General features: G+C 36.4%; 1 pseudogene; it reads right to left on the bottom strand.

Annotated features, from left to right (window-relative positions):
• Nucleotides 1–870: 870 nt before the first annotated feature.
• On the bottom strand, nt 871–2,608 carry LOC129674959 (cyclin-D-binding Myb-like transcription factor 1; annotated as a pseudogene).
• Nucleotides 2,609–10,104: the final 7,496 nt, after the last annotated feature.

Below are 10,104 nucleotides of genomic sequence, written 5' to 3'. Positions count from 1 at the left end.
TACTTGTTGAAATGTAATCAGCCCTCATGGAAATTGGATTAATTATCATATCTGATGTAAACAGATGAATATTACTGCAGTTGACCTTTGCTGACTCAAAACTTTCCAGTAGTTGAGGTGAAAAAAATTCTCTCCGGATAACACTCAACATAGGCATACATAAAATTCAATTTCTCATTGTCATAAAACTAAATTTTAGATGTATTAAAAATAGTAAAATAATAAAGCCATAGTCTTAATTTTCATAGCAAAACTGCTGTAGCTATGTAAGTCAAGAAACAGAAAATAAAGTCTCTTGGGCATCAATCTTATTTTTCTGTAGGTATCATAATACCTCTTTTATCATCGTTCAAGTTTCTAAGTATAGACTAGTAATATTTTAGCAAGTCAAATATCTTTTAATTCTATAGAAAAAGGGTTACACAAAAAGAATTCGATGATATTTGATCCTTGCTGGTTCTGGATTATGAGACTTCCAAAAGGCAAGCAGATTCAGTACCTACAAAATCCCATGCCTTGACAAAGTCAGGTAGTGAAGGAACATGAAGCATGGTTTTGTTATCACATGTACTTGATACATTATGAAGAGTGACTAGCTCCTCAGTAATACAACCATTCAATAAATCAGAGTGAATTTTTTCTTCTTATGATTGATGTCAGGGAATTCTGCTGGAATCATACCAAAGTTCATTAATTCTATGGGTCTCTGAATTTAGAAATCAGAGCATCATTAAATGATGGAATGGAGAGCCATTTTAGCTGAATAATTATGTCAGGAAAAGTGTGTGCTTTGAATGCATTTGCAAGTTCATGAAAATCAGAAAAAATATATGTCACAATATTGATTGCCAGTTCCACTTCCACATCTGTTTAGGATGTGGAAAAAGAGATGTCATTTTCAGCAACAGTTTTAGTGATGATTTTTGGAATATAATGATTCCTATGTAATTGGTTAGAGTGCTAAACAAGATGTTTTGGGGATAAAGGATGAAATATGGTGGGTTAGGAGATGCAGGTGCAGCAGGTGTGCGGCTTACTGTGTTACAAGTGGTCACCATAACGGGAAGGCCTGGAGTGAAGCTTGTTTGAAGGAAATAGGTGCAAGGTGAGGGAATGGAACATACATGGAAAGAAGGGAGGATCTCAAATATCTACTGTGATTCAGTCAGCCCAGTTATGGTTTCAGAGTCAACAATAGCAGCAGGATAATCCGTTGAGGAGCTGGGGAGAAGCTGGAGTGTAATTTGCATTCCTGCCATGGGGACTGGACAAATGGATGTATTATTATCTTCTACACCTGTAACTCCAAAGGGGACTTGTTGAACACTGATACCAGGGTTGCTATCAGATACTTCGGATCCTGATGCATTCTCCCAAAACCTGAGGCTGGCATTTTGGCTCTTATATACTTGTTGAAGACATTTTACTAGGACTGGGAATGCAAAGTCCTTGTGGTTTGTAATTTGCCTTTTGATGGTCCACCATTTACTTCGAAGCCATTGTGGTGAACGAACACTTTTCCATCCTTTAGTTAATTTATCCCAGTGAATTTCATTTTCATCCACTACATCAAGCTCTGCTAGCCTGTGGATGAGAGTGACTTCATCTCTTCTTGTCCACTCAGTACCTCCAGTCTGTTTCCAGTTCAGGTAGTTGAGCCATTTAGCACGACACTGCTTTGCTGAGCGGGTACCTACTTGTTTAGCCACGGTTGCCCAACACACACCCTGGGTTACTTTTTCTCCTGTCTCAGTGCATGTCAATTCATGAACCACATCTCCGAGAATCTGTTCTTCTTCTTCGTTCCATTTCCCTGCCTTGCAAGTATCTTTCATCAGTCGGCACCTGTCTTTGACAGAAGATGGACTTCTTCCCATGGCAGCCCCTATTGTTATCCAGTCATTGCCATGTTTCCGCCAGAGATCCTTGAGCTTCTCTATTTCTTCAGGGCTGTACTTTCCCATGTGATTTCTCTGATCATATATTCGGACCACTCTTCTGTAGACTGAAAACAAAGGCCGATTCAGACCCAATGATATAGTCCTGTAGAAATCTTTTCTTTTATGTTTTGCCATCTTAAAAATTATTTCTGAAGCGTTCTTTACTCCATGTTCCATCATATACTGTTTAATGTTGCTCATCAAAATATCCGTTTCTTCTTTGGACCACATCCTTGTTTCCATTTATGCCCTTGTTTGGTTAGAGTATCCTTCTCGTCTTTACCTGTGAACCATGCTTGGCTAACTGTTGATTGTTCCTCATTAGCCAGGGAAAAATCTTCATTTGTTTCATCATCTTGTAAAATTTGGAATTGCATCATAGTTTCTCCAGTAAGGTCCTCATCTGCCACCTCTGAGACTGTGCTTGTGACCAAGTCAAAGCTCTGTTCCATTTCTGGTAGTTGGAATGCAACAGCTGGCATGTAAAGAGTAGAATCAACCTCCAGAGACAAATAAGACCTCTTATTCAGAGGTTCAGTAGGATTTTCCAATTCATCAGCTTCATTCTGAAGGCAAAGAAGGAGGTTCCTGTCTGTGTCCTCAGTAAGTAAGACAGAGTTCACTACTTCAACTGTTATTGCCTCAGAAACCTCTTCAAATGTATTCATCTTCAAGTCTAGTTATAGTCCAAATCCATTATAGTACTTCCCATAGAATCAAGTCACTTTACCTTAATCTGAATATTATAAAACTGATTCTATCTGCAACACTTGCTTCGTTGATACTAGTGAACACATATTTACCTAGAGCTTGTGAGTGTGATGCGCCACTAAAAATGGCTGCCTTTAAAGATACTTGATATGTTGACTGTCTTTTCTTCTAGTCTAGTTGGCAATATATATTTGATGGTAAATATGAGAGCACAGGACTAGTTCAAGAATCTCCAATATAATTAAGCACAGAAACTTCAGAGAACTGTTAATATATCGCAGTATGCATTAACAATGCTGAAAAATAGAAATGTTTGTTACCCATTAATTGATTCTTAGAAAAAAATTATGTTTCCATTGTAGTTCTTTCACCAAAAATATACCCAAACTGAAATAATTATTGAATATCAATTTTACATGGGACTCTATAATAAATAGAAGGTATTTCAACTGAATTTCAAAATATAGGAAAATTTAGATACTAAGAGATTTTTCCACATGTTACTTTCATAAAAATGTGAAAACTTTGCCAATGACCTCCTGAAAGAAGGTTAGTCTGACTTTCAGAACCCAAGGATTCTCATAGAATATGAAGTTAAAATATCCAAGTTCATCAGAATATTCCAAAATTATTTTAACTTAATATGTGGACTTTGAGGGATACAATAACATTTTGATTTTATTTATGTGTTTGCAATAATAACAGATATGCACCCACAAAATCAATGCTTACAAAGTATATAAAATACTTTAAAACCTTGTAATATGACAAATTAACAGTGCCATAAAATGTTAAATATATGTTGGTTGTACTTGATGTTGATTTAATATGATAAATATGATAAATACTTCCACATAATGGAAAAAAAAACAGTGGCCTTCATACTGAGTTTTAAATTCCACCAACACGATCTTGTTTTTTTTTTTAATTTTTATTATTATTTTTTCACTATCTTGTTTTTAATGGTGTTCTTGCATTGATGTGTATGTGTATGTAAATGTCATTTCTAAAATGGTAAACTAAATTGTTATTCAATTTCAAGTTTCCTTGGATGATCTGTTTACACTGGGTTCTAAACTAACTGGAATGAGTGCATTAGCTTTTCTTCTTTTTTCAGTACTTATATCTGAACACATAAAGGTTTTACATGGTATTATTTTATTTTGTCTACCATGCTGAAAGATGAGATTTTTTTGTACCATTGTTTATTTGTGTCTTCATATCATATTTGACTTATTGTATATTTGCACAATATCATTATATAACATATTTTATATTTCCAATTTCTAATTATAATTTGAGTGAAAGGAATCCTCAATACTTTTGTATTACATCAATCAGTGTAAGAATTTGTGTCATGTAGTTATGTAAATTATTGCCCCAATATTTTCAGATCTGTGACACAAATAAATTCAGATCAATTTTTATGAACTTTGTAACTTGACACTGACACCAGTATACTTTGGGACATCCTCACAGTACAGATGTTAGACCATTATAACCTGTAAAGGATATAATCTACTCAAAGAATATGTGGAAATATAATAGCAGTATAAAATATAAAATCTTAATATTTATGTACAGAATAAATATCCATAATACTTCCATTTACATTACTTAAATATTATTAATCATAGTGACAGTAATAATATTGGACCAATTATCAATTATGCATGTTGGAGGATGGTGGCACAAGAGGTTACTCATTAAAGCCTTGGGAGTATTAGTCACATAGTGAACAGAAAATGAGTATTGTAGTTTATAGAAGTACCTGCAACATGTTGAGAGTGAAGAAGGAGATAGGTGACCTGCTCTACGTAAGCTAAAAGACATCCTTTAGATGACCCATTTTTTAAGGGAAGGATTCTTAGAAAACTTATAGTTGCAAATGAATCTTTCCTCATCTTGAAAAAGAATGAGCCAAGGCAGACATTTGTTTGAAATACAAAGACTGGCTTAGTTTCAGATAATACATATATAGTTGTTACATATAAATTCAAATATAATAGTAAACACAGTGCAATAGAAATATAAGATTGAACATATTTACTATAAACAGTATAATAGTTACTAAGATGCTAAAAGATTAAATATATGTACAATAAACTCATAAGGTGAAAATATAGGAAATAATAAAATGAATGTGCCATGTGAAAGAAACTGATGAAAGTTAGAACATGACAAGAATTATTTATAAAAGAAAAAAAATCTGTCAAAAAGGTATATCGTAAGTAACTTTATCAAATCTACCAAAAAGCTGAAAAGGAAAGACACTAGTATGTTTGAAATACTTTTTTATCAGACATTGTATAATTTAATTTTTGTTGTTAACTTATCACCTTCCTAAGGAGCACATTTTTCTTTTTGAATGCCTTAATACATACTCACTTCAGGTAGGAGCTCCAATTTATTGCATCAGCCCTATCCATCCTCAAAAAATAACCCTGTCTGTATCCCTACCCAGAGAGCCCAGCCTCTTATACCCAGATCAACTACATCTCCCAGGCAACTACAATCAGTCCTGATTCATACACAGGATTCTTTCTTAAGCAGACATAAGTCTCTTACCCCCAACAATACCCATCTTAAATACCTGAAGATAATCCCTCTCCAAAGAAAGGCACTAAACACATACCAGCAAATCAACCCAATTATGAGACTTGCCAAAAGACCATGTGTCCTGGCCCAACATATTGTGCTCTCTACTACACACATTTAGGTAGAGACCCTAACACATACTGCTAACTCCCTACCCCTTCCCTTAGCTCCAATATTTGCATAAGAGAGCCTAGATTTCTTCCACTAACTCTACCCATACTCAATGCATGTATGTGGCCCCTTCGCTAGGCTGACACTAAACTACCTTTGCCAACTCCACTCATCTCTGTTATTAGAGCATTTGTTTTGTCCAGAAATGGTACCACATTCACATTAGCAACTCCATTCTCCTCCATGATTGGCCTGAAGACCATGTGTCCAATATGTGTCCAGACCATGTTGTCTTCTTGACCTTTTTGTACAGGTAAACCAAAAACTATTTATATTACCAACAGCACACCTTTTCTGGGGAAAAGTCCTAAGCACACATCTACAGACTCTTGAAGATTGACTAATAATCTAACTCTAGAGAAAGTCTCCTCCTAGGTTTTAAAACCTCACTTAACATGAGCTAAATATGAGCTAATACTTCTCAAACTCTATTTGAACATAAACACAGACTTAACCCAAAGACCAAAATTTAAGACTTATGGAGCTTGTTAACCATGTGACTAGTTGGAATAACAGGAAACAAACCTTCAAAAACACATTCAACTAAAAAGAGATAAGTTTTCATGCCAAGAAGTACCACCAATGACTTACTTCCACATGCCTAGGTTTCTTTGCAAACACACAAACACAAATAACCAAAACACTAAATACACACCAAAAATAATGTTCTCATAGTAATATCCTCTGAGAAATGATATATAGTTTTTATATCTAAATATATATAGATTCACATAATAATTTCAATGTAGCAATAATGAATACTATCAAAGAAATTGGGATACGAACAAATTCCATAAAATGACTGAGAACAGAGTTGAATGAAGTAATGTAGAAAACTCAACACATGAAAACATATTTGAACAATGACAAAAACAAAAACTAATTAAGACTTACAATGAAAGAATTTAAGAATGCAAATTTTTCAAACAAAAGCCTCTCATCTATTAGATTTTACCAAGAGGAATAGAGAATGTCAAGCCTTAAACAAATTAGAGGAACTGGACCGCTGAGTCAAACAAAATATCAAATAAAAAATAGACAAAAAACAAACAACATAACGTGCAAGCTCTCTGGGTCACTATAAAAACACCAAACATACAAATAATAGGTCTAGAAGAAGAAGGGATCTTGGCACAAAATATATTTTCAACAAAAGCATAGAAGAAAACATCTCCATTGTTAAGAAAAAAATGTCAACCAATGTCCAAGACACATACAGAACACAAACATAGTCAGGATCAGGAAAGAAACTCTCCATACTGCATAATATTCAAAACATATAGTGTACAAAAAAAAGAAATAATAATTAAAGTAGCAAGAGAGAGTTATCAAGGCACACATGAAAGGAAGCCTATCAACATCATATGAGATTTCCAAAAGAGAATATGAAAAGAAGGGACTGAACAATGGGTCTATAAATTTTGAAAGACCACAAATGCTAGGCCAAACTATTATACCAGAAACTATCAGTCATAATTGAAAGAGAGAGGAAAACATCCCAAGATTAAAAAGATATTTAACTCCTCTTTGGTGTGTCTGCTTCTTTTTTTCTAGGGCTTTTAATTGAGCCATTAAGTTCTTGAATGAGCTGTCTCGAATTTCTTCTTGAAGGCACTTAGTGCTATGAACTTTCCTCTTAGCACTGCTTTCATTGTGTCCCATAAGTTTGGGTATGCTGTGCCTTCATTTTCATTGAATTCTAGGAAGTCTTTAATTTCTTTCTTTATTTCTTCCCTGACCCAGCTGTCATTTAGTAGCAAGTTGTTCAGTTTCCATGTGTGTGTAGGCCTTTTGCTATTTTTGTCATTGAGGTCCAGCTTTAGTCCATGATGATCAGATAGGATACAAGGGATTATTTCAATCTTCTTGTATCTGTTGAGTCTTGCTTTGTGACCAACTATATGGTCTATTTTGGAGAAGGTTCCATGAAATGCTGAGAAGAAGGTAAATTTAAATTCTTTTGTGTTTGGGTGAAAGGTTCTGTAGATGTCGGTGAGGTCCATTTGATTCATGACCTCTGTCAGAGTTATTGTTTCTTTGTTTAATTTCTGTTTTGTTGACCGGTCCTTTATTGAGAGTGGGGTGTTGAAGTCTCCCACTATTAACGTGTGGGGTCTATGTGTGGTTTAAGTTTTATTAAAGTTTCTTTTACAAATGTGGGTGCCCTTGCATTTGGAGCATAGATGTTCAGGATTGTGATACCTTCCTGGTGGAGTTTTCTCTTGATGAGTATGAAGTGTCCTTCTCTATCTCTTTTGATTAATTTTGGTTGAAAATCTATTTTATTAGATATTAGAATGGCTACTCCTGCTTGCTTCTTGGGTCCATTTGCTTGGAAAACCGTCTTTCAGCCCTTTACTCTCAGGTAATGCCTGTCTTTGTGATTTAGGTGTGTTTATTGTATGCAACAGATTGTTGGGTCTTGTTTATGCATCCATTCTGTTAGTCTGTGTCTTTTTATTGGAGAATCGAGTCCATTGATGTTGAGGGAGATTAATGACCAGTGGCTGTTAGATTCTTTGATATTGATGTTGGCCATGGTAGTGTGTTTGTGTGTTTGTCTACTTTTTTTTTTTTCCTGTAGAGAGGTTATTTATTTCCTGTGTTTTCTTGAAAGTAGTTAGTTTTCTTGGGTTGTATTTTTCCTTCTAGTATCTTCTGTAACACTGGATTTGTGTGTAGGTATTGTTGAAAATTGTTTTTGTCGTTGAATATCTTGTTTTCTCTGTCTATGAAGACTGAGAGTTTTGCTGGGTACAGTAGCCTAGGCTGACATCTGTGTTCTCTTAGGGTCTGCATGATATCCTTCCAGGCTCTTCTGGCTTTCATAGTTTCTGTTGAAAAGTCAGGTATGATTCTGATGGGTTTGCCATTATATGTTACTTGGCCTTTTTTTCCTTGCAGCTTTTAGTATTTTTTTCTTTGTTTTGTATACTTACTGTTTTGATTATTATGTGATGGGAGGATTTTCTTTTCTGGTCTAATTTATTAGGTGTTCTGAAGGCCTCTTGTATTCCTATGGGCCTCCCCTTTAAGTTGGGGAAATTTTCTTCAATGATTTTGTTGAAAATATTTTCTGGGCCTTGGAGGAGGGACTCTTCTTTTTCCTCTATTCCCATTATTCTTAGGTTTTGTCTTTTTATGTTGTCTTGGATTTCTTGGATGGTTTGTGTCAGGACTTTTTTAGATTTATTATTTTCTTTGATAGATGCATCCATTTCTTCCATTGTATCTTCCACACCTGTGATTCTTTCTTCCATCTCTTGTAGTCTGTTGGTTATGCTTACCTCTGTAGTTCCTGTTTTTTTCCCTAGGTTCTCCCTCTCCATGTTTTCCTCCATTTGTGTTTTCTTTAATTTTTCCAATTCTATCTTCAAATCTTGAACCGTTTTGTTGATTTCCTTCACCTGTGTGACTTTATTTTCCTGTTTTCCCTTCAATTCCTTTGCCTGTTTCTTTGAACATTCCTCTGTTTCTTTTATTTCTTTCAGTGATTTAATCATTTCTTCTCTGAAAGCCACAAACTGTTTGGCTGCATCTTCCTGTATTTCTTTACGGATGGCCATAATCTGTTTTATTATATCTTCCCCTAAATCTTTACACATTTTATTTGCTTCCTCCATTAACCTCTTCATAAGCATAGATGTAAGGTCATCTTCTTGAATTTCACTTATGTTAGGATGTCCAGGGTTACTTGCCCCTGGATAACTGGGTTCTGGGGATACCATATTGCTTTGCCTTTTGTTGATTGTGCTTTTTCACTGGCCTCTACCCATCTCTCTGTCTCAGGTATTGTCTGTTAATTTCTGGTGCCTGCTGGGTCCTGGGGTGGGGAGAATTTACTTGGCGGGGTTCTGAAGTTCTCTGCTTTTTGGGTATGGTCAACTGAATGGTTGTGCTTCTCAGGAATTGTCATAGTTCACTTCAGGCATATGGATCTGTGTGGTAACTCTCCTGTTCTGGAAGGCTCTCCTCTCATCAGGAGAGGTCCTGGTGATGGTTGCCCTGCTGCTGGGTTTCTTGTTCTGAATTTAGTGAGCAGCAGCTGTTGCTCTCAAGGTGTAATTGTTGGGTGCAGCCCTCTTGAAGACCCAGGAATTCCCACAGTTTTGTCAGTTTAGCTAGGGATAACTGGTTGAACCTTGGAGAAATATCTGAGGGCTGCTGTAATGGTGCTTTGGTTTTTGTAGGTCTGAGGATGCAGCTGTGTGCCTCAGTGTCCTAGCTGTCCTCAATAATAGCAGGTGAGCACGGTGCTCATGCCTGCAGTAGAAGGTTAGAGCCTAGAGTCTGTGTGAATCCAGAAAGTCTTCTGGAGCTGGGTGTCCTGAGCATTGGACCTGATGATCCCCCCTGCTGTGGGGTTTCCTCTTGAAAGGGACACCCAGTCTTTGCTTTGGGGATAGCTGTTCTGTCTGGGATGGCGAGTAGAACAAGCAGTCATAGACTTGCGTGGCTCTGACTTTCTGGCGATTGGGTGCCTGGGTGTCTGCTGAACCTGGGTAATTTTTCCTGAGACATTTTCGGGGTGGTATCAGCTGGGTGCTCTTGAGATCAGACGTGCTGTTTCCTCCCTGTGGGTTTGCACCCGAAAGAGAAACTCAGTCTCTGGTGCCCTGGGGCCCACAGTTCTAACTGGGGCAGGGAGTCAGGTGTGCAGGCAGGACTCTGTGCCTGTGCCTGG

This window comes from Psammomys obesus, unplaced genomic scaffold, assembly GCF_907164565.1.
Source record: "Psammomys obesus unplaced genomic scaffold, mPsaObe1.curated_primary_1811, whole genome shotgun sequence".
NCBI classification, from domain to species: domain Eukaryota; kingdom Metazoa; phylum Chordata; class Mammalia; order Rodentia; family Muridae; genus Psammomys; species Psammomys obesus.
Note: the sequence above shows the minus strand (reverse complement) of the source record. Positions and strands in the feature narration are given on the sequence as shown.